Below are 26,503 nucleotides of genomic sequence, written 5' to 3'. Positions count from 1 at the left end.
CAGGTCCAGGTTCCTGTATGTGCCTGGCCCAGCCCCAGCTCTTTCGGTCACTTGTGGAGTGAATCAATGGATGGAAGATCTCTTTCTCCACCTCTCCTTGTCAATCTGCCTTTCAAATAAGTAAAATAAATCTTAAAATATGTAATAACTCACAGCACTCCTTCTGTGCCCAGGGCTTCATGGGTAAGCCTGGAGAGGGTCAGCAGTTGTGTGTGGCTTTGGCTGACAGACTTTAGGGCAGTGTATAAAGTTCAGACTCCAGAGTTAAGGGAAGCAAGATAGTGAGTCACACCAGGAAAGGCACATTTTATCCTTTCACCCTGTGTTTTAGAGGCTAGAAGGATGCCGTGGTAGTAACAATGAAAATCTTTTGTAAGTTTAACATCTTTTTCAAACATCATAACAATCAACAACTTGAGATCTGCAAGGAAGTATGAAGGATGCATGGAGTCACATCATCAGAGCTGTCTCCAGCTGGATTCTTGATTTGTAAAACAATAGCATCCCAGGGCCCTTACCAAAAAACTGGCCTAAATGTAGTCCAGAGAGCTGGACCACAGTTCCACCATGCTGGCCTCTTTGCCACTCACTCCGTTGCCTGGCAGCCCTGATGCTTCCACAGACCTGGCGGCTGTGCAAGTGACCAGGACATGAGGAAACACTTTGCTCCCCATCCTGGCAGAGGTGAACAGAGAAAGGGAGCAGATCTTGTGGGAGTGTTTCAGCTGAGACAACAGGTGACAGCCACTTCTACAAGTGTCAGAGACCCACAGTGCTGGCGCTGTTCCCAGACCAGGGAAGCTGAAAGCGCCTACTCAGATTAGGACACTGATGGGATGGCCAACTGGAGCAATCACTAGAGAGCAGTCACAGTCCTGCAGGGAGTGTATTGGCAGAGAGATGCCTGGGCCCATCGGGATGGCTGATGGCTGCCACAGGCCAGACAGGTTCATCTAGAGTGAAGCAGTAGCCAGGCAGTGCTCCCTGGTCCCCACAAGGGGAAATGGTAGAAGCAAGCACATGACTCACATCTGTCTGTGTGCATCTGTGTGTGTGTGTGTGTGTGTATTCAAGCTGGACAAAGTGTGGATCAGGACTGAGAGTACACTACTGGCTACTTAGATCAGGCCAATTCAGGCAGAAATAGATGACACACCCAAATTAGAACAGTTCAAAGACAGCTTAACAAAGGGACCACTGAAAGGGGGTGAGTAGGATACCAGGGGCCCACAGCAGGAAGCCCATTACCTTGAGTAAAGCAGAGAGTCATCACCTGCCTCAAAGGAGTGAGAGCAAAGATCAGTTACTGCAGCCCAGAGGCAGAGAGGATGCCCTTCACAGGGTCTCTGTCAGAGCTCAGACCACCGGCTGAGGAACACAGGCCCTCCTGGCAGCCCTGCAGGGAGGCAGCCAGGAATACAGGCTCCTGCTAACTCCACCAGTGCTTCTCATGGGCCCCAATCAGAGGTGGACCTTCTGGCCAAGAGCAAAATGGACAAGAGCAGAGAAAGGATCCTGGGAAGGAAAGGAAAGGCAGCCCAGAGCTGGAGGATGACTCCTATCCAGCAAATACAGATACAGAGGGAAGCAGAGGAAATGAGCTTGTGCTGACAGCTTTCTCCTAAATTCTGAACACCACAAGGTCAGCTTCACAGAATTCCTGGAAATTTGTACCACACACTTTAAGATACTGTACACATTTTATTTATGTTAATCCTCACAGACATCCTATGATACAAATATTACTTGTAGCACATTACAATGAGGAACTAAAAGTCAGAGATGCCAACAAAGTGAGTAGTGTGAAAACAGATCTAAGTTGAATCTCTTGGATTCCAAGGTCTCTCCTCTGCACCATGTTCTAAGCTGCCGGCTGGAAAAGAAGACAAAAATTCATGTCATGGCAGGTATGGTATTTTTTAGCATAGCGGGTTAACCTGCTGCTTGGGACGCTCTCGTCCCATATCAAGAAAAAGACTCCCCGGCTTGAGTCCTGGCTACTCTGTGCTTCCAATCCAGCTCCCTGCTAGTGTATCTGGGAGGCAGTGGATGAAGCCCCAAATACACAGAGAGATCCAAGGAAAGTCCTGGCTCATGGTTTCGACCTGGCCTAACCCTGACTGTTGTGGGCATTTGGGATGGAAGTATCCCTGTATCTCTCCCTCTCTTTTACTTTGTCAAGTAAATAAATAAATATTTAAAAATAATGTCAAAATTGGCCATCGGGGTAAGATGTGTGGCCCCTTTTAATCAAATGGACACTAAGCACTCTGCTCAGATGCAGGGAGGTGACCTGGGCCAGCGAACTGGTCGTCAACAATTCTGGCTGCAGAAGGGCCCAGCAGGAACTTCAAACTGTAAATGGTTGGGTAGGTGGAGATTGCTGGTGTCACTCTTGGATGCACTACCTTTAAAACAAACATTTCTAGGCTACTTTCTAGACATAAGAGAACTTACTCTTGCATGCTGGTTTGCTTTTTATTTGAATTCACCCAGATTAATACACATGGAAATAACTGGAATTTAGATGCTCTCACAGCCCTCAATAATTCAACACACATTTGCTGAAAGCCTCTGTGTGGCAGACACTGTGGTAGCTCCTGGAGACACAGTGGTTTAAAGATAAGGTCTTAAAACACAAATGTTAGAGCTCACCTATTAAACAAGTGAAAAAAACCAATGCAAGTATTAATATGAAAATAAACAGTAAGAAATTACAGAGTGCAGCAGCAAAACAAGCAGGCTACTGTACACAGGCAACAAGGAAAGACCACTGCAAAGAAGTCACATTCAATCTCAGATGTGAAAGATGACAGGAGCCAGCCATGCCTGTTGCCCTGGCCAGAGAGCAGTGCGCAGGAAGAACGGTGTCAGGTGTGGGGAACCGGCACAGTCCAGGTCAGGCAGTCACAGAGGTCTTTTTTGTCCTGTGAATGGAAATTTTTGAAGGATGGAAGATTAACATGATAATTTATATTTTTTAAAGATCACTTAGGCTATTATGCCAGGAATCAAGGAAATGAGTAACAAAAGGAAGAGATGTTGAAAGGTGATTACTGTGGCCCATGTGAGAAGCAATCATGCCATGGCCATGGCCAAGGCCATGGGTAAAAAGGAGAGATCTGAGTGCAAACCTCAAAAATGTTGATGGGTTGGATAAGCAGTGGGGTGAATATAAAGGAGGAAACCAAGAAGTATGTCCATGTGTTTTGCTTGCACAACTACATGACTGGTGATGAGGTTCACTGAGAAGAGAAAGGGAAACAAGTTCTGAATTGCAAGAACTCCATTTTGCAAGGAGTGAGTCTGCAATTGCTTTGGGGGCATCCAAGTTACTTCGATGGATATACAAGCGTGGAGCTCAAGGGAAAGCCAGGGAAACACATTTGGAAGTTTTATCATATACTCACAAAAAGCTTGAGAGTGGATGAAATGGCAGAGAATACAGACAGAGGAAAAAGAACAGACTAAGGAAGAAGCCCTGAGGCACTCCAATACTTGAAGCCCGAAGACAGGTACAGAGTGATAGTTATTAAGCTACAGCCTCACACCCACCCTCTGCTATTTGGCTTTGTGATGCTGAAGTTAGAATCCTGGAAACAAAATGCTCTCTTTCTTGGCCAGCTGTTTCCTTTCAGTTTCCATCAATGGGGGCTCTGGAAGGAAACTGGAAAGCTGAAGGCAAGAAAGGAGCACTCTCCTTGTACTTCCCACTGACAGGTGCAGCCTCAGAAGCACCAGGAGGCGCCTCGCCTTGATAACCAACAGTACTTCCTAGAGATGGGCCCTGCTCTGTCAGGGGTCTCCTTGAGCTGCCAAACAGCATCCATGTTTCTCAAGACTGAGCCTGGACTGCACGAATCCTCTCCAAGATTCCACTTCTGCACACCGTCATCTTCCATGCATTTCCCATCGTTAGCTGGTATCAGGTTCTGTTGTTGTGTTCCCATTTTGCTTTCTTAAATGCCTGTGTAACAGCTTCCATTAAGTCCTCTCTACTGAAAAACCTGGTGTGTTTCTGTTGTCCATGTCTCATAAAGGAAGCCAAAAAAACATTCTGAGATGGTAAACAAACAGAAAACCCATGTGAGTGTTTTTGAGAAGAGCCAAACTGATGTTTTCCTTAATATGCTCCACCACAGTAACTGTTTTATCATCTATACGTATCTCAAAATTACATTGGATATTACATTAAATATACCTAAGAAAACTTATCAAGAAACAAACAAACAAAAAAAAGAAAATGTCCCAGGAAATCAAATTAAAATTAAATTAAAAAGCAAGAAAACTGGATTTAACTAAATGTGGACTGCTGAAAGCCTGGACTCTAAGTATTTCATGGATTTATTTTCTAGGTAAAGGCAAGGACATTACCCTCTGACTCATTCTAGCTGCCTTAGGAATTGCAATCACACAAAGTTTTACATTAGCTTTGTAGCAGTTTTTTTGTGTTTCTGATACAGAAAAACAGATTTGACTGAATCATCCATTTTAAGTATGCTACCTTCAAATATTTAAATAACTTAGCATATGTAAGATATAAAACACAGCATTTAAATACCCAGGATCTCACTATGCCAATTAAGAAATAGATATTTCCCATTATTATCTCTAATCACATCCTTCTGCCCCCCCACCAACAAATAACCACATCCTCACATTCTGGTATTTTTTTATTTATCATTCCTTTGCTTTTCTCTATAGCTTTAATGCATAAGCACTGGTTGAATATTTTCTTATTTTTTAATTTATAAAGCCCTGTTCAACATGATTTCTTCTGAACCTTTTGTCCCTTCTTCCTTTGGGATTCATTGGGGCAATACACTCATTTCTCAGTGTTGTATTATAGTATTTCTTCGTCGGGTCATCACACTATTTTCCATCTTCCTCTCAGTTGAATTTCTTGGCAGTTTTCTGAAACTGCACACAATGCAGCTGTGCAGTAATTCAATATGTATTTTGTGGTATTAACATGTTTGGGTGTATGTTCACGTTATTGGCCATGTGTGTTTCCTTTTGGTGATATGGCTATTTATGTCTTTGGTTCATTGTTTTACTCTACAGACTTCTTTTACCAATTCTCTTGAATTGGGGGTTCTTTGTATGTTCTGCACACTAACATCTTTCTAGTTGTTCCCAGCTTCTCTTCAAGCTTGTCATCTAGGGCTCGTTAGGGTCTCCTGAGGTTCAGGTCTCTAAATTTTACTGCAGGCAAGTTAATCAGGTTCACAGTCTGTTTTTTTTATATCTTGATTAATAAATACTTCCCTAATTCAAAGTCACAGAAATATTTTACCATTTTTTACGAGAATTTTAAAATGATTTCTTTTCTAGTTAAAGTGTGTAATCCACCTAGAATTAATTTTAGTGAACTGAAAAATATAATAGTCTAACTTCATTTTCCACGTAAAAGCAACCATCCCAACACAACAGTTTTAAGTACCTATCTGAAAGTCTGTACTGCTGGCTCCCTCATAGTTCAAGTTCTTCTGTTTTGGACTCTAAGTTCTATTCTATTGGTTTAGTTGTCTCTCTCATAAATAATAATATAGTTTATTATTAGTTTATTAAGGTATGATATCTAGTTGTGCATTTTCTATCCATTTTTTTCCTTCTTCTTGGCTCTATCCGACATTGTCCTCAACAAATTTTAGCTTCCCCTTGTCAGATTCCAAGAAAAACTGCTAGCATTCCTCAAATCAAAAAGTCTGTGAGTCCTGGGCCGGCGCCGCAGCTCACTAGACTAATCCTCCGCCTAGCGGCGCCAGCACACCAGGTTCTAGTCCCGATCGGGGCGCCGGGTTCTGTCCCGGTTGCCCCTCTTCCAGGCCAGCTCTCTCCTGTGGCCAGGGAGTGCAGTGGAGGATGGCCCAGGTGCTTGGGCCCTGCACCCCATGGGAGACCAGGAAAAGCACCTGGCTCCTGGCTCCTGCCATCGGATCAGTGCGGTGCGCCGGCTGCGGCAGCCATTGGAGGGTGAACCAACGGCAAAGGAAGACCTTTATCTCTGTCTCTCTCTCTCACTGTCCACTCTGCCTGTCAAAAAATAAAAAAAAAAAATAAAAATAAAAAAAAAATTTTTTTAAAAAAGTCTGTGAGTCCTATGGGGAAGAACTAACATTTTAAAAGTATTGTAGCTCTCTATGAACATTTGTTATATTTCTCCATTAATTCAAATGACCTTTAATATTATTCCATAAAATTTCATATTTTTAAAAGACTTAATCATGTATTTGAAAGGCAAAGTGGTGGGAGATATCTTTCTTCTACTGGTTCACTCCCTAAATGGCCACACTGGCTGGAGCTAGGCTAATCTGAAGTCAGGAGCTTCCTCTGGGTCTCCCATGTAGGTGCAGGGCCATCTTCTGCTACTTTCCCAGCTGCAACGGCAGGAAACTGGACTAGAACTGGAGCAACCCGGACTGGAACCAGCACCCACATGGGATGCTGCAGCCACAGGTGGTAGCTTCACTTGCTACACCACAGCACCAGCCACAGAATTTTATATTTTTTCAATAGGGACATTAAGTTTATTACAGGTATTCCTTAGTTCATTACATTTTTGTTAGCACTTCGTTAAATCCATTTTTAAAAATAATGACATTTTTCTATTTCTTGCTGCTAGCATACAGAGGTACCATTAGGGTCTAAGGCCCACATTAGCCTAATGGTTAAGACACCAGTTAAGACACCTGCATCCCTTATCAGAGTCTCTGGGATTATGTCTGGTTCCACTCCTGCTTCCAGCTTCCTGCTAATGTGACCATGAGAAGCAGCAAGTAATGGCTCAAGTAGCTGGGTCCCTGACAGCCACGTGGTTTCTGGCTCCTAGCTTCAGTCTGGCCCAGTCCCACCTGTTGGGGACATTTGGGGAACTCTCTCACTTTCTCTCTTTTTTTATTATTAATTATTTGACAGAGTTGAGAGACGGAGAGAGAGGTCTTCCCTTCATTGGTTCACCCCCCAAATGGCCTCTATGGCCGGAGCTACGCCGATTCGAAGCCAGGAGCCAGGTGCCTCCTCCTGGTCTCCCATGCGGGTGCAGGGCCCAAGCACCTGGGCCATCCTCCACTGCTTTCCCAGGCCACAGCAGAGAGCTAGACTGGAAGAGGAGCAACCTGGACTAGAACCCTGCACCCATTGGGATGCCGGCGCTGCAGGTGGAACATTAACCAAGTGAGCCAAGGTGCCAGACCCTCTCTGCCTCTTACATACTAAAAGTAAAGTACAATTTATTTTCAGATTTAGAATTTGTGTAGCAGAATTTGAATTCATTCTTGTTTATAAGTATCTGCTTATGGAATATTAGGGTAGGCTATCCAGGGGTCTCCAAAGATTTCATGGAAACATGAAAAAAAAAAAAAAACTACATGGATTTCGAAAATTTTTTGCATCAAAATAAACTTATCTTTTAACTCCATTTTTCCATGAACTTTTTGCAGTTTCCACATATTTGTGTTTATACCACATGTGAATAACGACAGTTTTCTTCTGCCTCCATAAATTCTACTTGTCTTGCCTGGCTACACTGCACAGGACCTCCCCGTGAAGAACACTGCTCCTTACCTGGCGTCCGAGCCTAAAGAGACTGGTTCTAGGTTTCCACCACTGAACAGGTCACACAAGGTTACTTGCTGACTAGTGCCCTTTATCAGATTCAGGATGTTTCCTGCCAGTACCAATCTTCTCAGTTTTACTACTGACCACCTGCAAGTACTCTGGACAGAGCCTCTGCATCTGTGGACATGCTTTCATCCAAGTCCTCTAAACACGGTGAAGACAAACAAGAGGCATTCTAACACGAACATACCCATGTGTTCCTGGGATAACTCCTATCAGACATGACACACGGCCATTTTCATAGAGTACGAACCCATTTGACAGATACCTTAAGATTTCTGCATGTATGTTCATGAGTCAGACTGGCTTGTAATTTTATTGCTCTTACAGTTTTCATGTAGATTTTTTTTTTTTTTTTTGACAGAGTGAGAGAGAGAGAGACAGAGAGAAAGGTCTTCCCTTCGTTGGTTCTCCCAAAATGGCAGCCATGGCCGAGCTATGCTGATCTGAAGCCAGGAGTCAGGTGCTTCCTCCTGGTCTCCCATGAGGGTACAGGGGCCCAAGCACTTGGGCCATCCTCCACTGCCCTCCCGGGCCACAGCAGAGAGCTGGACTGGAAGAGGAGCAGCCGGGACTAGAACCCAGCACCCATATGGGACGCCAGTGCTGCAGGCGGGAGATTAACCAAGTGAGCCAAGGTGCCAGCCCCGATTTATTATTATTCTTACAAAATAAAGTTTTCTTTTCTGGTAGGATTTGTACACGCTTATCCTATGAGAATTGTCTATTACTTTAACTTTTGATAGAATTCGAATGCAAAATTATCTTGACTTTTTTGATGATGTTGGTTGTTTTAATTTTTATGTAATTGGGAGATTTTGGTTTAACTTTGTGGATTTTTGTTTCTTTTTGGCTCAGTTTTGATGAACCATATTTTTTGATAATCTTGAATTTCAAATTTACAGGCAAGTACCATTTATATATTATTGTATTAGTTTTTAATTTCTGTTGTATATTTATGTATGTCCTCTTTATTCTTAATACCTTTCTCTAATTATTATTCAATCTTTCTGAATAGTTTTCAAATGATCTTTTCAAAAAACCAACTCTGCATTTTATTTCTTTTCAGTTCTTATTGTCTTTAGTTTGACATTCACTTTCAAATTTCCTAAATTAGATTCTCAGTTTACAGATTTTCCCATTTTCTTTATCCTTTCCACTTAAACTTCCCTTGAATTACCACTTCTCTGCATCACACAAATTTCAGGAGTGGTTTTATTATGTTTCCCTAAACATTTTCTAATATTCATTATGGCTTCATCTTTGACATACAAATTATTTAGTAATGTGTTTTTAGATTTCTGAACATGTGGGGCATTTTAAGTAAAAAGTGTTCTGTTGGATCCTAACATTGTTAGAAAATATAATCTGTGTATATGTATAACCATTCTGTTATATTTTGGAAGCTTAATTAAATCCTACTACATGGACAATTTTGATAATTACTACTTATGTGTTCTAAAAAATGTGTATTTTCCAATTACTGAGGGTTCCATTAGACTAAGATGGTTAATTGAATTGTCAGAAACTTTTGTATTCTTATTATCTTTGCCCATTTTTTGCCTGACCTCCTATCACCAGGTTACACAACTCCAGGGGAATTATTTGTCAGCTGCAGGAATACACAGAGCAGTATATCACCCATAAATTGTGTGTAAAAAAAAAATGCAGATTCCTGTCCCACCTCCATTCTGATTCAGCATCTCTGGGGTAAGGCCCATGAATCTTGTTTCTTTAAAAGGCCCATGTGATTATGATCAATCAAAATCAAATAACACAGGTTTACTGTTTGTTGGATTTCATCCTACTGATGTGTTACACAGTACATTTGCCAATACATTAAGGGGCAGCCTTCTGTGCAACGGACAAGAGATCATGAAAAAGTTCAAGACAATTGTGCACAAGTGGGATTCATGAGCCCTTGTGCAGCTTCCTAATAACGTCAGCCAAAGGAAATCCAGCCAAGAACAACCACAGCGGACAACACCGAGGCCTGGGTCCTCCAAAGAGGAGCAGATTCTCTCCATCTAGGATGCCATATTGCTCTCATTAGATATCTACAGGGAAACACGGGACACTTGTGTTTATAGGGAAAATGGGGCTATCAGAAAGATTTCCTCCACAAGTATTTAGGAGACGAGCTGAGCCTAAGTGACCTGGGCGAGGCATGAGGCCCAGCAGCACTGAAATCACCGGAGAGCTTGCAAGATATGCAAAATCTCTGGTTCAGAAGCCTAGGGTGGGGCCTAAGTCTAGGTTTTTAATAAGATTCCCACACAATGGGTGTGTTTATTCAAATTTGAGATGCACTTTAGAAACACATACAAGTTTGTATTTCTAACAAGCTGCACGATGATGCAGCTGCTGCTAGTACAAGACCACACCTTGTATAGTCAGGGAAAGTAAACAGAGGAAGGAAACCTTTAAAAAAACTTTAGGATGCCCACTGCCTGCTACTGGAACCAAGGCTTAGGAGTGTTTGGAACAAAGAGAACACCCCTCCCTCTCCACATGCACATTTAACATGAAATGGAAGGGGACTGAACAGTCTTTGTCACCCGACACAAGGATTCAAATACCAAAGGGAAGGCCACTGGAGACAATCAGAACTTCCACCTTCCTTGTTTCCTCTGTGCAAGACAGTCTGCCCCTGCCAGTATGACTCAAACTCCAATTCTCTACACATTTCCACGGGCAGGCTGTGGCCTCCAGCCCCCTGCTGCTTCGCAGTGCTGTCGCTGGATTGTCTCTGACCTTAGGCAACCACAGCTGGGGAAGGAACACATGGAGAACGTATTACCTATTGAAATAAATGGTCTATTTTCCATTTCTTTATCAAGACTGAGAAGTGGGGCCAGCACTGTGGTGTAGTAGGTTAAGTATCCACTTGCCCTATTTCTGATCCAGCTCCCTGTTGATGGTCTGGGAAAGCAGTGGAAGATGGCCCATGTGCTTGGGCCCCTCCACCTGACTGGGAAACCCAGAAGAAACTCCTGTCTTCGGGTCAGCTCAGCTCAGCTCCGGCCATTGTGGCCATTTGGGGAATGAACCAGTGGATGGAAGACCTCTCTGTCTGTAACTCTGCCTCTGAAGTAAATAAATCTTAAAAATAAAATGAAATAAAATAAAATAAAGTAAAAAAGGATTGAGATGTTCACCCGCAGCCAAGAATGACCTAGAAAACATTTCTGCCTGGCTGATCCTAGGTCAGCCCACTGAGGCCATGTTTCCGGAAGTGAGGTTGGGATGGAGGCCAGGCAGCACTCGGCTTGGCCCTTCCTGGGACAGGGGAAGAGCACACATGATTCATGGTGATCATCTTGCCCAGCCTTTGCCAAAGCTGCTTTGCCACTCCTGATGCACGCAAAGCTCTTCTCTCATGGATTCTTCTGGGAAAGATCTGAAGACAGCAGCCCTGAGCTTCTGAATGTTTAAAATTGTTTTGCTGTGCTGACACTTTGAGGACAGCGTGTCTGGACACAGTTTTCGGCCACTACTTTTGTTTCTAGAAATTGTTTTTCCTTTTGTTTCTTGAAAATGTTGTTCCTCCTTGTTCTTGTTTTGCAGACTGCTGGTAAGCAATCAGACACCAACCTGACTCTCTCTTTTCTTTGCTGCCTGGATGGTCTTCTAGGCCTGCACACCCAGATGACACTATCTTTCTCTACTATTAACATTTAAAAGTTTCACCAGGAGATATCTCAAAGTTTGAATCAAGATATTCTTTAGTATCTGCAAGTGTTTATTTAGTAGTACTTGACTCCTGCTGGAATGTTTGTGTTATGGCTCTTGGTTTTCACTGTAGAGAAATATTATTAGCCTGACATTGATTCCTACTTTCTATTTACCATTTGTACTTGTTTTGGGTGAATTCTACATTTCATTGTATTTTATTTTAAAAATGTCTCCTACTGGGCCAGCTCTGTGGCCCAGTAAGCCTCCGCCTGTGGTACAGGCATCCCATGTGAGCACTGGTTTGTGTCCTGGCTGCTGCTCTTCTGATCCAGCCCTGTGCTGTGTCCTGGGAAAGCAGTAGACAGCCCATGTGCTTGGGCCCCAGTACCCATGTGGGAGACCCAGAAAAAGACCCTGGCTCCTGGCTTCAGATTGGCCCAGCTTTAGCCACTGCAGCCATTTGGGGAGGGAACCAGCTGGTGGAAGATCTTTCTGTCTGTCTCTCCGTCTGTCTGTATCTCTACCTCTCAAATAAATAAATAAAATCTTTTAAAAAATTAAGATTTAAAAAAAAGTCTTCTACTTTTCCAGATCAGCCACTGGTCCCCTTCTACATCTGGACAGTCCATGAGTTTCCACAATTCCAGAGCATCCTTGTCTCTTAATACACAGTAAGATTTCTCTCTTCTAATTCAGACATCCTGGAGTCTGTGTAGCACTGTTAACTTCCTCCACCTGCCGCCTTCTCACCACTAACCCACCCAGAACCACCGTACCCTTCCACCCCCTTCCCTTCCACAGAAACAGGGCCTTCTCACAACAGCCTCTCCGGTCCTGACACTTTCAAATGTGTCCATTTAAATTCTTCAGTAAGCAATGCTCCAGCATATGAGGACTCCAGACCCAATTCTGTATTTTTCCTGCAGGGTGAAACCTTGTCTCTAGAGGTCATCTTACCAGCATCCACCACTCCTGGGCCCTCAGTACCCTGCTCTCTCTCACCAGTTTCTACCCAATTGTCCAGATTGATATGGACTCCCAGAGCAAGCTCCATTCTGGGTATTTATTTGCTCATTTTCATTTAATTCTCTCTCTGAATTGTGCTTTTTAAATGACTCATGAATCAAACAAGAAATCAAAATGGGAAATTATCATTTTGAACTGAACAACAATGAAAACAAAGTATTTCGAATTATAACTATTACAGGAAACAGTATGGTGGTATCTAAAGACATTAAAAATAAATCTGCCAAAAAAAACCAAAACACCATGTTCTAGTTCCAGTTGCTCCTCTTCCAGTCCAGCTCTCTGCTGTGGCCTGGGAAGGCAGTGGAGGATGGCCCAAGTGCTTGGACCCTGCACCTGCAAGGACTGGTGCAGCGCTGGCCGCAGAGGCCATATGGGGAGTGAACAAATGGAAGGAAGACCTTTCTCTCTGTCTCTCTCTCTCTTACTGTCTATAACTCTACCTGTCAAATAAATAAATAAAAATAAATGCCCTATGACCGGCAATCCCTCCTCTTGGTATAGACTCAAAGGAACAGAAGTCACTTCATAAAGTTATCTATATGCCCATGTTCAGTACTGCACTGTTCACAATAGCCAAGGTGCAAAGACAACCTATGTGTCATCAGCAGACAAAAGGACAAAGAAACACACATACACACACACACAAATACCATTCAGCCACAGAAAAGAAGATACAAAATAGGTGAGTTTAAAGGACATCATGCTAAGTGAAATGAGCTAGACACACTAAGGACCACAGGATCTCAGTTAAAGACACGTGCAATATAAATAACTATCCAAATTCAAGTATGCAAAAATAGGAAGCAAAACAATGGTCACCAAGGGGAAGAGTTACCAAGGGGTGGGGGTGGGGGTGGGGGGTAGAGAGATGAAGGTCAGAAGACACAAAGCAGCAAACCCAGGATGGACAATTCTAGAGAGCTAATGCACAGCATGAGGACATACCAGTCACCTTCACATTATGACAAGGAAATACCTGACACAGGCCACATGATAAAGAGGTGATGGAGGTGCAGGGTCGAAGGGTCCCATTTGGTGATGCCTTCCTGCAGTCAGTCCCAAGGCCACCAGGGGAAGCACGGGGCAAGGGACAGGGAGCACGTAGCTCTGTGTCTGACCTCCTCTCCAGGTAAAGCCACCGGGACCACAGACCGGGTGCCCTGCCCCAGTGAGCTCCGCTGATCCAACAATCTCTTCAAGGCCTCACCACCAGACACCACAGTCAGGCTGAGTTTCCACCCTTCTAATACTGTACAGTGGGACTGAATTTCAATACGTGAAGCCTTGGAGACACTCAAACTACAATTCAAATCCTAGCCAGGACTACAGGTAACAAAAGTGTCCTGTATTGGGGATTCATGTTAAATGAATGGATTTTAATGCTCTTGCCAGTAAAACAAAAAACACAGGTAACCACAAGACAGAATGGATATTTTAATCTGCTTCACCAGAGCAACCTTTTCATTATCAACTGCATCCCATATCATGTTGTATACCTTAAAAATACACAATAACAATCATTTTTATAAAAATTTGTGGGTTCAGTTAAAGCAGTATTGAGGGGTAGTGTATCATTAAATGCTGACTTTTTTCAGAAAAAGAAAGTTCTTAATTCAATGACAAATTCTATGTTAAAAAAACTAGAAAAATAAAAATAAATCAAAAGCAAAGAAATAAAATGATGAAACTTAAGGTGAAAATCAATGAATAGTGAAGAACAATAGAGGAAAAACCTACAAACATCCCTAAGAAAGTCAATAAAATGGATAATCCTCTGGTGATACTGGCCTGGGAATACATAGGGGAAGGAGACACAAATCACCAATTTCAGAATAGGGAACGGTGACATCACTCAAACCCTGCACACTCCTACATTAAAGGGATAATAACAGAATATTTTAACATGCTAACATCAAGGAAACCAATGACCTAGTCAGATGAGAGAAAGTCCTTGAAAGACACAACTACCAAAGCTCACAAAAGAAATATGTATTTTGCAAAACCATATATTTATTAAAGAAACTCAATGTATAGGAAAATTAAAAATCCTTCACACACAAAAAAATTCCAAGAACTGATGAGTCATGAATTTTATCAAAAACTCAAAGAAGAAATTATAACAGTTTTACATAACCTATTCCAGAAAATTAAAGGAAATACTGCCTAGCACTTTCTACAAGGTCAGCATTACTTTGACATCAAAACCACATAGAGATATTAAAAGGAAAACAAAAGCTGCAGACCAATCACCTTAATAAATGCATATTCAAAATTATTAACAAAAATTTAAGCAAAGTACATACAATGATAGGCAAAAAGGGGCTGGTGCTGTGGCACAGTGGATTAAAGCCACTGCTTGAAGTGCCAGCATTTCAATTCTATTTTGAGTCCAAGCTGCTCCATTTCCAATCCATCCTACTACTGATGCACCTTGGAAGACATCAAAAGATGATCCAAGAACTTGGAATCCTGCCACTCATATGTGAGACACAGAGTTCCTAGCTCCTGGCTTCAGCGTGACACAGTCCTGGCTATTGTGGACACTGGGGGAGTAAAGCAGTGGATGGAAGATCTCTCTCTCTTTCTGGTTCATTCCTTGCCTTCCACATTAATTTTTTAAAATGTCATACAAGAAAACATGTTATCACAAAATGAAGTTTATCCCAGGAATACAAGATATATACACACACACACATATATATATATATATATATGATCACTGTTATTCATGACATAACAGACTTTAAAAAATCACTCAATACAGAAAAAGCATTTGACAAGAATCAGCATTTAGGGGCCAGCACTGTGGCATAGTAGGTTAAACTTCTGTCTGCAGCACCAGCATCCTATGGATGCTGGTTCATGTCCTGGCTGCTCCTCTTCTGATTCAGCTCCCTGCTAGTGGTCTGGGAAAGCACTAGAGGATGGCCCAAGTGCTTGGGCCCCTGCCACCCATGTGGGAGACCCAGAAGAAGCTCTTGGCTCCTGGCTTTGGATCAGCCCAGCTTCAGCCCATGCGACCATTTGGGGAGTGAACTAGCAGATGGAAGACCTTTCTTTCTCTCACTCTCTCTGTAACTCTACATCTCAAATAAATTTAAATAAAATTAAAAATAAAAAAAAAGAATCAGCATTCAACCCTAATAAAACTCTCAGCAAAGTAGAAGAGAAATGTTTTCAATATGAGCAGGAAATATACTAAAAACCTGAAGGTACTATCATTCTTGTCGTTGAAAATAAAGAACTGTGTCTAAAATCAGGAGAAAAGTAAGGATGTCCACTTTCCCCATAGTGCTAAGATTTCTAGCTGATGCGATAGGCAATTAAGGAAATGAAAAGCAACCAAAGCAGAAGAGAACAACTATTTTCAGATCACTTCCCAGTATACAGGAGGCTCTAGGTAGTTCAGTAGATCAAGAAAACGACATTAACAACATCTTGAGGTAGATTCTGTCTTTATTAGCCAGAGATGTTATGGTTCATGTAGGAAATTCTATGGAATCTACACAGAAGCACCTGTAACTAATAAGTAAGTTAAATAGCACTGCAGGATAAAAAGTTAGTTTACAAAAATCAAGAGCATTATTATGTCTTAGCAACAATCAACTGGAAACTGAAATTAAGACACAATATACAATATCATAAAAATGAGATTTTTGGAGAAATTCAGCAAGATCTCTATAAAATCCATGCACTGCAAACTAAAAAAAAATTAAAATCTAAGTATCTCAGAGATAATACTATGCCTTGGAATGGAATATTCCATATTCTTCAAATGTCAATTAGTGCTAAGTGAATTTATAGATTCAATGTACTTCCAATCAAAATCTCAGCAAGCTATTTAAAAATAGAAATTGACAAACTGTTCTAAAATTCATATGGAAATAGAAAGGACACAGATTACTCTCCCAAAAAACTAAACTATAAGAGAACAAAATTAGACAAATAAGTCAGCTGAACATAATAATGAGTCTAGAAATAGACCTATACATATATAATTAACTGATTTTTGACAAAGATGAAGAACAATTGGAATATTTGAACGTGTGTGTGGAAAATGAGGGCAAAAGAGATTAAACCCAAACCTCCCACCTTATACTAAAATTAACTCAAAATTTATCAAACCAAAATGTAGAACCAAAACTGCAAAAATTCTAAACAAAAATATGCAGAAAACGTTTGTGACCTTGAGTTAGGCAAAGATTTCTTTGCCTACAAACAAAAACTACAACCTAAAATATAAATAAAAGTGATAAATTAGGTTTCTTTAAAATTAGGAACTTCTATTTTCCAAAGACATTAAGATAATTAAAAGACAAACCAGATAGGGAAAAAATAGTTGAAAGTATATATCTGATAAACAACTTATAAACAAAACACATAAAGAACTCTAAAATAACTAAGAGAAGATAATACAGACAATGTAAACAGGCCAGATAGTTGAAGGAGTATTTTACCAAATAGATTCATGGATCGAAAGTAAGTGCATATCCATTAGAGATCACCCATTAACCCAACATCAATAGTCATCAGGGAATGGAAAATCAAAACCCCAGTAAGATTCCACTGTATAACCTATTAGAAGTTCTAAAAGTAAAAGATTGTTGGCAAGGAGGCAGGACAGCCAGAAATATCAATGGCACAAATATTTTGTAAAATAAGTGGCCAGTTTCATAAAAAATTAATCACACACCTACCATTCCACTTTAAGGCATTCACCCAAGAGAAATAAAAGCTTATGACCACACAAGTACTTGTGTGTTAATATGAATAGTAGCTTTGTTTGAGGTAGGCAACAACTGAAGTAACACAAATGTGCAATCGGATAAAGAAATCGCTATATGTCCACATGATGTGATGGTACTCAAGAATAAAAATGGAGAAAATCATACTGATTAGAGTAGATGAAAGAAACCATACCAGGGGCCGGTGCTGTGGTGCAGTAGGTTAATGCCCCGCCTGCAGTGTCAGCATCCCATATAGGCACCTGTTCAAGTCTCGGCTGCTCCACTTCTGACCCAGCTCTCTGTTGTGGCCTGGGAAGGCAATGGAGGATGGCCCAATTCCTTGGGCCCCTGCACCCATGTGGGAGACCTGAGGAAGCTCCTGGCTTCTGGCTTCGGATCAGCACAGCTCTGGCCATTGCGGCCATTTGGGGAGTGAACTAGTGGACAGAAGACCTTTCTCTCTGTCTTACCTTCTCACTGTCTGTAACTCTTTCAAATAAATAAATAAAAAATCTTTTAGAAAAAAAAAAGAAACGAAACCATACCAAAAATAGTTCATACTTTCTGATTCCGCTGACGTTAAATTCCAAAAGATGAAAATAAATTTACAACAACAGAAAGCAGATCCTTAGAGGGTCAGAGATGTGGTAGGCGGAGTTACAAGCAAGCACCTCTGGGACTGATGGACATGATTTTTTTTGACTGTGAAATGCTTCCTGGGTGACACCTATATGCCACATATTAACTTGTCCACTTCACAGGTGTGCAATTGATTGAACATCAAGAATGCCTCAGTAAAGTTGATAAGCTTAAAGATGTAATATGCCTCAGTATGATGGAGTGAACATGAATAAGACGTAACAGGATATAGCGCTATAGGCAAATCTGTACCCATAATGAGTTAGTAGGAGCATAAAAAAATATGACTGGATAACACAAGGATAGACATTGGAAATTTGGCCTTATTGAACTAAGCACTCCATCCACTCCCAGTCCTTGAAGTAAGACTGTATCTTAGGAAACGGCACTGTGAACAGCCACCACATATTCACACCCCCACTCACCTATAAAAAGTCCTAATTTTGTTGGCAAAGGATACAGACTTCAAAAGCAGCATGGCAGTGCCCCCAGACAGAACAGTCAGAGCCTTTCCCCATGGGCTCTTCCCTTGTTCTTGGGGCCCAACCTTCCTACTCAGCCAAAGCATAAGGAAGCCAATTCTGGCTATCACCACTTTATGGCTGACATATTGATATTGCCAATCTGTGCAAACACACACTGAGAAAATGTTCCTTGCACCTGAACCCAATTACGCAAGGCTTTGGATGTCCAAGGCTCAACCTCATAACAGGCAGCGAGAGGAGGGAGAGGCCCCCAGCACTGGCCTTCCTCTCCAGCCCTCACCCCACTTCCAGGATTCTCAGGAACCCAGAGTACCCATCCTGGGCTGTAAGGAAGCCTCATGGCTTAGCAGCACAGTCATCAGTGCTATGGGGTCGGGTTCTTTTTCAGAGAAGTCATAACGTCTTCTCTGGAAAAACAATAATCATTCTAGTCTTCCAAAATAAATCCATAACCTGTAAAAAACAAAGAGAAGCAATAGTGTGTGCAATATAAGGGAAAAGATGATTCACTAACATACTTCAAAAGGCTAGTAAAAATTAGGAAAAAAAGATCTTGGTGCAAAAAGAATTTTTAAATCCTTGTGTTTTTTCACAATATGAACTTTCCATAAACTTTTTGAAGACCCCTTATATTCATGGGTTTCACAATTTTTTTCACCAAAATAAACTTACCTTTTGTGTTCCACAAACATTTTAAAGTACCCTCATATAAACAATATTGTTTATTGATACTACTCTTGAAATTAACACAGAATTCAATGATAAATATGCCTAGAGATAATCAGAACAGGCTTTTGGCAAATTTTGCACAGCAAATAACTCCCCACAATATCCCTGGCTTGTGGGACAGCAGCAATGCCTCTCACTCTGTTGGAAGAACCTGCTGACTCACAGAGGATGAACTGGTTCTTGGCACAGCTGTGCACTATTTCTAATGGAAAAATGCTTGACAAATATTTGTGTTCTATTAGAAGAGACAGTTGTTTTAGCAAATGACTCTTTCATTAGACACAATATGGATAGAAAAGGTGTCTAGGGTTTAGCACTGTGGAGCTCAAAAGTACACGGCTTTTTCTTCCTTAAGAAAATTACAATATATAATAATAAAATTGCCTCTCTTTGATCAAGAAATATATGAGGAAAAAATAGTCAACTTCCCTTTCAAGCAGAGAATTAGCTTCTCTAATAGAAGAAATATAAAGAGTCTGAAGTACTTTGCTCAGGCCCTATGGAGTAAATTGTTTTTTCTTTGCTGATAAGAAAAGCTGAGAATTCAGAATATTCATGATCCAGGAAGCTACACAAAAACCTGTCCATAAACTCATCAGGTTGAGAAAACATGATACAACAAAATCACTTTTTAGTCTTGCATAAATGACAAATTCCCTAAGTTGTGTTTTGCTGTCATTCAGTATGAAGAGATAAGTATTTTCTTGTCAATTTCACTAATTAAGACTGTTCCATCTACAATACAATCTTTGTCTCCCTGTCTTGAGAGGATTGCTAGGAACCACAAAAATGTTTTTATGGGAAAATCAGAGTGAGGGAACAGGAAGGGCTTGTTCTTTTATTCTCTTCTTTTTATTTACATTGCAAAGCCATCAGCAATGCATTTTTCTGTCTTTCATTACTCCCAGAAGATACAAAGAGCTAAAGCTTAGAGGATAGCTATCAAAACCAATTGTCCTCCTGTTGCCAAAGAGTTCAAAATAATTAAAGGCATCTGAACAGTGCCAAAACATGAATGAATTGGAAAGCACTTCCTGTTTTAAAGTACCCCCCCCCATGGAGTGCCCCCTAAGTATGCTGCAACATGCAAGAATTTATTCACTTTGTTTTAGGCTCAGAGAGAAGAAGGGTGGGGTTCATGTTATCTCTTGATCTTGACTCACTGTTGAAGAAAACAGAGATCTGATCATTTTGGCCTCCCCCAACTCACCCATGCCCAGTGCACACCTTTTTATTACTCCCCAGGAAGAAATGGACAAGATGCACGATTTTGCGTTCCCAGGAGAAGGATGCTCACACAAGTCTCCAACAGGAAAGCAGCTTTCTTGTGGCACTGATAATGTCAGGGAGATGACTGCTGTGGCATCAGGTGGCACTCAGCTGACATAGCTCAGTGACAGAGTCAGCTATCTCAAACAGACTGAACCGGCACGTCAGGCTGCCACTGCTTCTGTTTCATGTGGAGAATGAGACACCCAGGAATTCCTGGGTGCCTGTAACTGCAAGGCTAAATGCTCTTTCCACAAACTTTCTGAAGTCCCCTTATATAAAGGAATTGTACTGGAGCAGCTTTTGTGCAGTAAGTCACCTGCTTAGAGAGGAAAATCCCCCAGCTGGTCATTTCCCCAGTCTCAGCCCTGACTCCCTCCCCCCCGACCCTGTCACTATGTCACAGCATGTCCCTCACCAAATCCACTCAACTAAGCCACCACATGCACAGGAACTGTCTCACTTCTATTCCTCTCACCATTCCTAGTGCTACAAACTGTCGGTGAGTGCTTTGTCAAATTAAACAGAACGGGGCCTTTGATTATATGAGTGCATTGGGGGAGGGAATCTGCATTACTTAAATAACCATGAATGCATAAAGTACACTTTGCTAGGCTGGATATCATTACTGAGGGGCCCCATAGAAGAAATCAGTGTAGGGCAGCAATGCTCCTGAAGCAGCCACTTCTCCAAAAGTTCCTTCAGCATCACCCGCTCCACGGTAGCATGCAGTGTTGGTTTCACCTGATAATCTAATGACATTTGCAGCCCCAAACCTGGGAATGATGACATCCACACGCCTGAACCAAGCTTCTGCTGAGTCAACATGCAGGAGTCATGACAGGGCCATGCTGCTTCAGGCTTAAAGCCTGACTCATTCTCCACTCCATCCAAAGTCTCACTTTAACTTTGATAAACACAGCCCAAAACACCAGGAGTACCGCATGGACAGTTCCCTGATAACCAAGCTACCAGCCTCAATAACCAAAGAGGAGCACCACTGGTCTCCGAAGAGACAGAGAGACAGGTTGTAAATATCATTTATATGGAACAGAAGGAGCTGTCTTTACTCCAACCCTAGTGAAATCCACTGAAAATTGTTTAAGCAAATGGCTGAATTCTGATTTAGTGACAGGTATATAATCCCTGAGTTCTAACAAAGGCAAAGAGGAGACGAGGCCACAGTAAAGAAAAATATCACTTGGGTTTCCCCCAACTAATAGGATCATTTAAAAATGAAATGGAGAATAAAAACACTGTGATATTGGTGGATTATGATGAGAAATGAGTTGAAGAAAATAAGTGCTTTAAGTCCTCCAATTCTCTAAATAACACTAGAAGCCAGGGAGTCGCACGTGCTCAAGCTTATCTGCAACAGATCTGGGAAATGCTGGTGAGATTACTAACAGCAATTTCACAATGACATGATGGGGCCCCAAAAGCAATTCTGAAGACAGTCTCCCTGCAGAGATAGCAGACTCAGAAGCAATCCAGGATCCTTTGAGGGTCCACTCGAGGTTAGAGCTACATTTGTTTTTAAGGAATGGGGATTTTAAAACTTTACAGAACAGTATGTTTGCGTGAATCCATGATCAAGTGAACTACTAGTCCCCTGCAGTGAGAGTTTCTAATGCTATGGCCCAGCAAAGGGCTATTGATCACCATGGAAGACTGCGGTGTACCTCCCCTTGTGATTCACACATGATAGTGACAAGGTTCAAGACAAAGGGGTCACAGACACACAGGTCAGTCTCCAGTGCTTTGAAATATGACAGTTCAAACAGAGCACAGAAGAAGCAAGAAAAGAAGTCAGAAGATTATTTCCAACTCCCTTGTGGGAAAATGGGCATTTTCTAGGCATTCTTTCAATCTCCTATCTCCTTTTCATGTACCACCAACTGCTACATCAGCTAGTCAGGAATATACAAAGGTACCTCAAAACGTGCATAGGGGGGTGAGTGTTTGGGCTAAGGATTAAGACGCCCACGTCCCATATCATAACACTCAGGTTCTATACTTATCTCTGGCTCTCAACTTCCAGCTTCCTGATAACGCAAACCCTGGGAGACAGTAGCTAACAGCCTAAATAATCAGGACCCTGCCATTAACATGAGAGACCTGGATTAAAGTCTTAGGTTCCTGGGGCAGGCGCCATGGTGCACAGGTTAATCCTCCACCTGAGGTGCCAGCATCCCATATGGGCACAGGTTCTAGTCCTGGCTGCTCCTCTTGAAATCCAGCTCTTTGCTGTGGCCTGGGAAAGCAGTGGAGGATGGCCCAAGTCTTTGGGCCCCTGCACCCATGTGGGAGACCAGGAGGAAGCACCTGGCTCCTGGCTTCAGATCAGTGCAGCTCCAGCCGTTGTGGCCACCTGGGGAGTGAACCAGCAGCCAGAAGACTTTTCTCTCTGTCTCTCCATTTCACTGTCTGTAACTCTATCTCTCAAATAAATAAAATCTTTTTAAAAATATGCTTAGGTCCCAGTTTCTGCCCAAGCCCAGCCCCAACTGTTGCAGGCATTTGAAGAATAAAGCAGTAGGTAGGACCCTCCTAACCCTGTGTACTTGAGGGGGGAGGGAAAGAGAGAGGCTGTCTCTCTGCTTCTCAAATAATTTTTAAAGTTCACTGAAAATGGAATTAAAAGGCAGGTTTATTTTTTTGTCCAAAAATAAAAAAAGAAATCCTTGCATGGTTTTAATTTTTTTCATACCAAAACAAATTCATCTTTAAATTCCATGTTTCTGGCCAGCGCCACTGCTCACTAGGCTAATCCTCTGCCTGTGGCACCAGTACCCTGGGTTCTAGTCCCGGCTAGGGCGCTGGATTCTGTCCCGGTTGCTCCTCTTCCAGTCCAGCTCTCTGCTCTTGCCCAGGAAGGCAGTGGAGGATGGCCCAAGTCCTTGGGCCCTGCACCCACATGGGAGACCAGGAGGAAGCACCTGGCTCCTGGCTTCGGATCGATGCAGCACCGGCAGTAGCGGCCATTTAGGGGGTGAACCAACAGAAGGAAGACCTTTCTCTCTCTCTCTCTCTCTTTCTCACTGTATAACTCTGCCTGTCAAAAAAAAAATCCATTTTTCTAGAACTTCCTTTTTTCCATTGGTTTACCCCTCCAATGGCCAATGGCTGCTGCAGCCGGCACGCTGTGGCCGGCACACCGCACTGATCCAAAGCCAGGAGCCAGGTGCTTCTCCTGGTGTCCCATACGGGTGCAGGGCCCAAGCACTTGGGCCACAGCAGAGAGCTGGCCTGGAAGAGGAGCAACTGGGACAGAATCCGGCACCCCAACTGGGATTAGAATCCAGGGTGCCGGCACTGCAGGCAGAGCCTATTGAGCCACAGCGCCGGCCGAAAAGCTGTATATTTTTAAAGATACACACCAAAAAAAATAGGTATAAAGTGACAGGATACCTGGCATTTACTTAAAGACATCAGCCAGAAAACTCTTAACCAGGAGGGAGGACACAGTAAGCAGAGGTGCCCAAATCTTGTAATTGTTGGACTTCAGTAATGGTTATGCAGGAGTTCATTTACTTTTCACTTTTTAAATATACAAGTTTTCTTTCAACGACTGCCTATGTATGCAACAAGGCTCGGGAAGTTTCATCTCTCCTTTAGAAGCGAAGGGAGGCCGGTGCCGCGACTCACTTGGCTAATCCTCTGCCTGCAGCACCAGCACCCCGGGTTGCCAGATTCTGTCCCGGTTGCTCCTCTTCCAGTCCAGCTCTCTGCTGTGGCCCAGGAGTGCAGTGGAGGATGGCCCATGTGGTTGGGCCCTGCACTCACAGGGGAGACCAGGAGGAAGCTCCTGGCTCCTGGCTTCAGACTGGCACAGCACGCCGGCCATAGCAGCCATTTGGGGGGGGGGTGAACCAATGGAAAGCAAGACCTTTCTCTCTTTCTCTCTCTCTCTCTCTCACTGTCTAACTCTGCCTGTCAAAAAAAATAAAAATAAAAAAGAAGTGAAGAGATCAGAAATGCACGTAGGCAGTATACCCTTGTGAAATGCTTGTGCAAAGTTTAACAGCCTGAATGCATGGAAGTTTTCAAGACAGATTTCATCCCAGGCAGTTAGCATGTGCTGAAGGAGCCCATGCACAAACGTGAGGTTTCCATGGAGCACGTATGCCCAACACTGGGCTAGTGACACAGGCCAGGCAAGAGACTGTGGTCAGGGACACGAGGAAACCACTGCAGACACAGCTCCCGCTAGGCGCATCATCACCTACACTGGCATTTCAAAGGCTCTGCTGAATCCATGGGGCTCAAAATGAGAAACACCTTTTTGTGATCTAGTGTGGGAGACTAGGACGTGCTCCAGGGTGGAGCAAGGAGAGCACACTTCTGTGCCCCAAGAGCAGAGAGCTCTGTGTACCTCCCGAGCACCATGCCCAGCGACCTTCCTGACATCCAGGGAAGAGGCTCACACTGTGCACTCTCACGGTGCTCTGCAGGCCCCATCTGTGATATGTACATGGCCACCCTTCCTGTCACATGGTGAGCTCTCAGCTGGCACAGTCCTTATCATCACTTGTCCATCACTGATACCCACCACTGGCACCCTTTCCCTTCAACCTGACTCTTGCCGAGTTGTGGAGGATGAAGGAGTACTTGCTCAGTAACTAGCTGTGCCATCTCATGTCATCCTCACGACAGCCATAGCTTTCACTCTTCCAGTTTTACAAAGAAAGGCATGAGGCAGGCTTAAGCCAGGAATTCCATCCTGGTCAACCATGCAGCAGAAAGACAGAGAGATGGATTGAGAGGGGAGCATCTAGAATTCCAAACAGCACTCCAAAATGGAATACAGGTGTCCCAAGCAGTGGCGTACCCTGCTTTGCCAGAATGCCCACCCTCATTCTGTAGGTTTTTGAAGTGTATTTTGCAGTTCTGAATTTAGGTGTATACACAAATTTGCTAGGTTTTAAAGCAATGGCTGCCTAATCATTAAGTAATCTTCCTGTTTGTCTCTGATAATTTTCCTTGTTCTGAATTCCATTTATCTGAAATTAGTGTAGTACCTCCAGCTTTCTTTCAATTAGTTTTAACATATCTTTTGCTATCGCTTTATTTGAACTTGTCTGAATCAGTATATTTAGTGAATGTCCAAAAGACAAGATGTAGCCGAATATTGTTATTATACTCACTTTGTCAATCTTTATCTTTTAATGAATATATTTAAACGATTCACATTTAAGCCTTTAAATAAGAAGATGGTTTTCATCCTATTTCACAATGGTTACTGTTCCTCTTCCCTGTCATAGCTAATAAATGATGTTTCTAAGCCCTCTACTGTGAAAAGTTGGTGGGATTCCTCAAGATAAAGCAAAGTATTGGATCCCTAAGTCCATGTTGCCTGGGAGTTTCCCATTCATGGTAGGAATGGCCTCCAGCCACTGGGTAAAATTGCCTTCACACAAAGTTACCCTCTAAGTGCTTCAGCCAGGGCTCTGTTCCAGATAAGCAGGTCCCAGCTATGATTCCAGCTTTACAACCTTTGATGATTCCTGGGTGCTCATTGCATTGTAACTGCAACTCCTTAGTGTGCCCAGAGAAGCTGTTGATATTTGTTTTGTTTAGCTTATTATTGTTGTAATGAGGAGAGTAATGACTTTCAAGTCTTTTCATTTCGGAAATGATACTTTGACTATGACATTGTCTAAATAAGATCGGCGTTGGAGCCTCGGGTGATTATTGATGCCATAAACAAGAGTGTCAATTGTTAAATCGACAACAGGAGTCACTGTGCATCTACTCCCCATGTAGGATCTCTGTCTTTAATGTGTTGTACTATGTGAATTAGCGGTTTAACTAATACTCAAACAGTACTTTACACTTTGTGTTTCTGTGTGGGTGCAAACTGTTGAAAACCTTACTTAGCGTATACTAAATTGATCTTCTGTATATAAAGATAATTAAAAATGAATTTTGATGTAAATGGGAAGGGAGAGGGAGCGGGAGATGGGATGGTTGCGGGTGGGAGGGAGGTTAGGGGGAGAAAAAGCTGCTATAATCCAAAAGCTGTACTTTGGAAATTTATATTTATTAAATAAAAGTTAAAAAAATAAAAAAAATAAAAAAAAATACAAAGAGTGGGAATAAGAGAGGTAAGAGATGTGCAATTCGGGACATGCTCAAGCTGACTTACCTCAAACGGTAGACTTAGAAACATACCAGGGAATTCCAATTCAATCCCATCAAGGGGGCATGTACCAATGCCATCTCACTAGTCCCAGTGATCAATTTCTGTTCACAATTGATCATAATGATAGGACTAAGAACCAAAGGGATCACATAAACAAGAATAGTGTCTGCAAATACTAGCTGATA

At 42.4% G+C, this 26,503-nt stretch overlaps 1 long non-coding RNA gene across 6 annotated transcripts in view; it reads right to left on the bottom strand.

The window, feature by feature from the left end:
- LOC127486125 (uncharacterized) overlaps positions 1–26,503 on the bottom strand; it is a 149,134-nt gene that overhangs the window by 74,198 nt on the left and 48,433 nt on the right. For 2 of the 6 annotated variants that reach the window (XR_016221059.1, XR_016221058.1), the window contains one exon: positions 1,682–1,873. The exons of the other annotated variants lie outside the window; for them this stretch is intronic. This is a non-coding gene — a long non-coding RNA (uncharacterized LOC127486125). Of the gene's footprint in view, positions 1–1,681; positions 1,874–26,503 lie in introns of those variants that run through there. 6 annotated transcript variants of the gene reach the window in all.

Source organism: Oryctolagus cuniculus, chromosome 15 (assembly GCF_051225735.1).
Source record: "Oryctolagus cuniculus isolate XC-2025 breed Fujian yellow rabbit chromosome 15, ASM5122573v1, whole genome shotgun sequence".
NCBI lineage: Eukaryota > Metazoa > Chordata > Mammalia > Lagomorpha > Leporidae > Oryctolagus > Oryctolagus cuniculus.
This window is presented reverse-complemented; position numbering and strand designations above follow the sequence as displayed.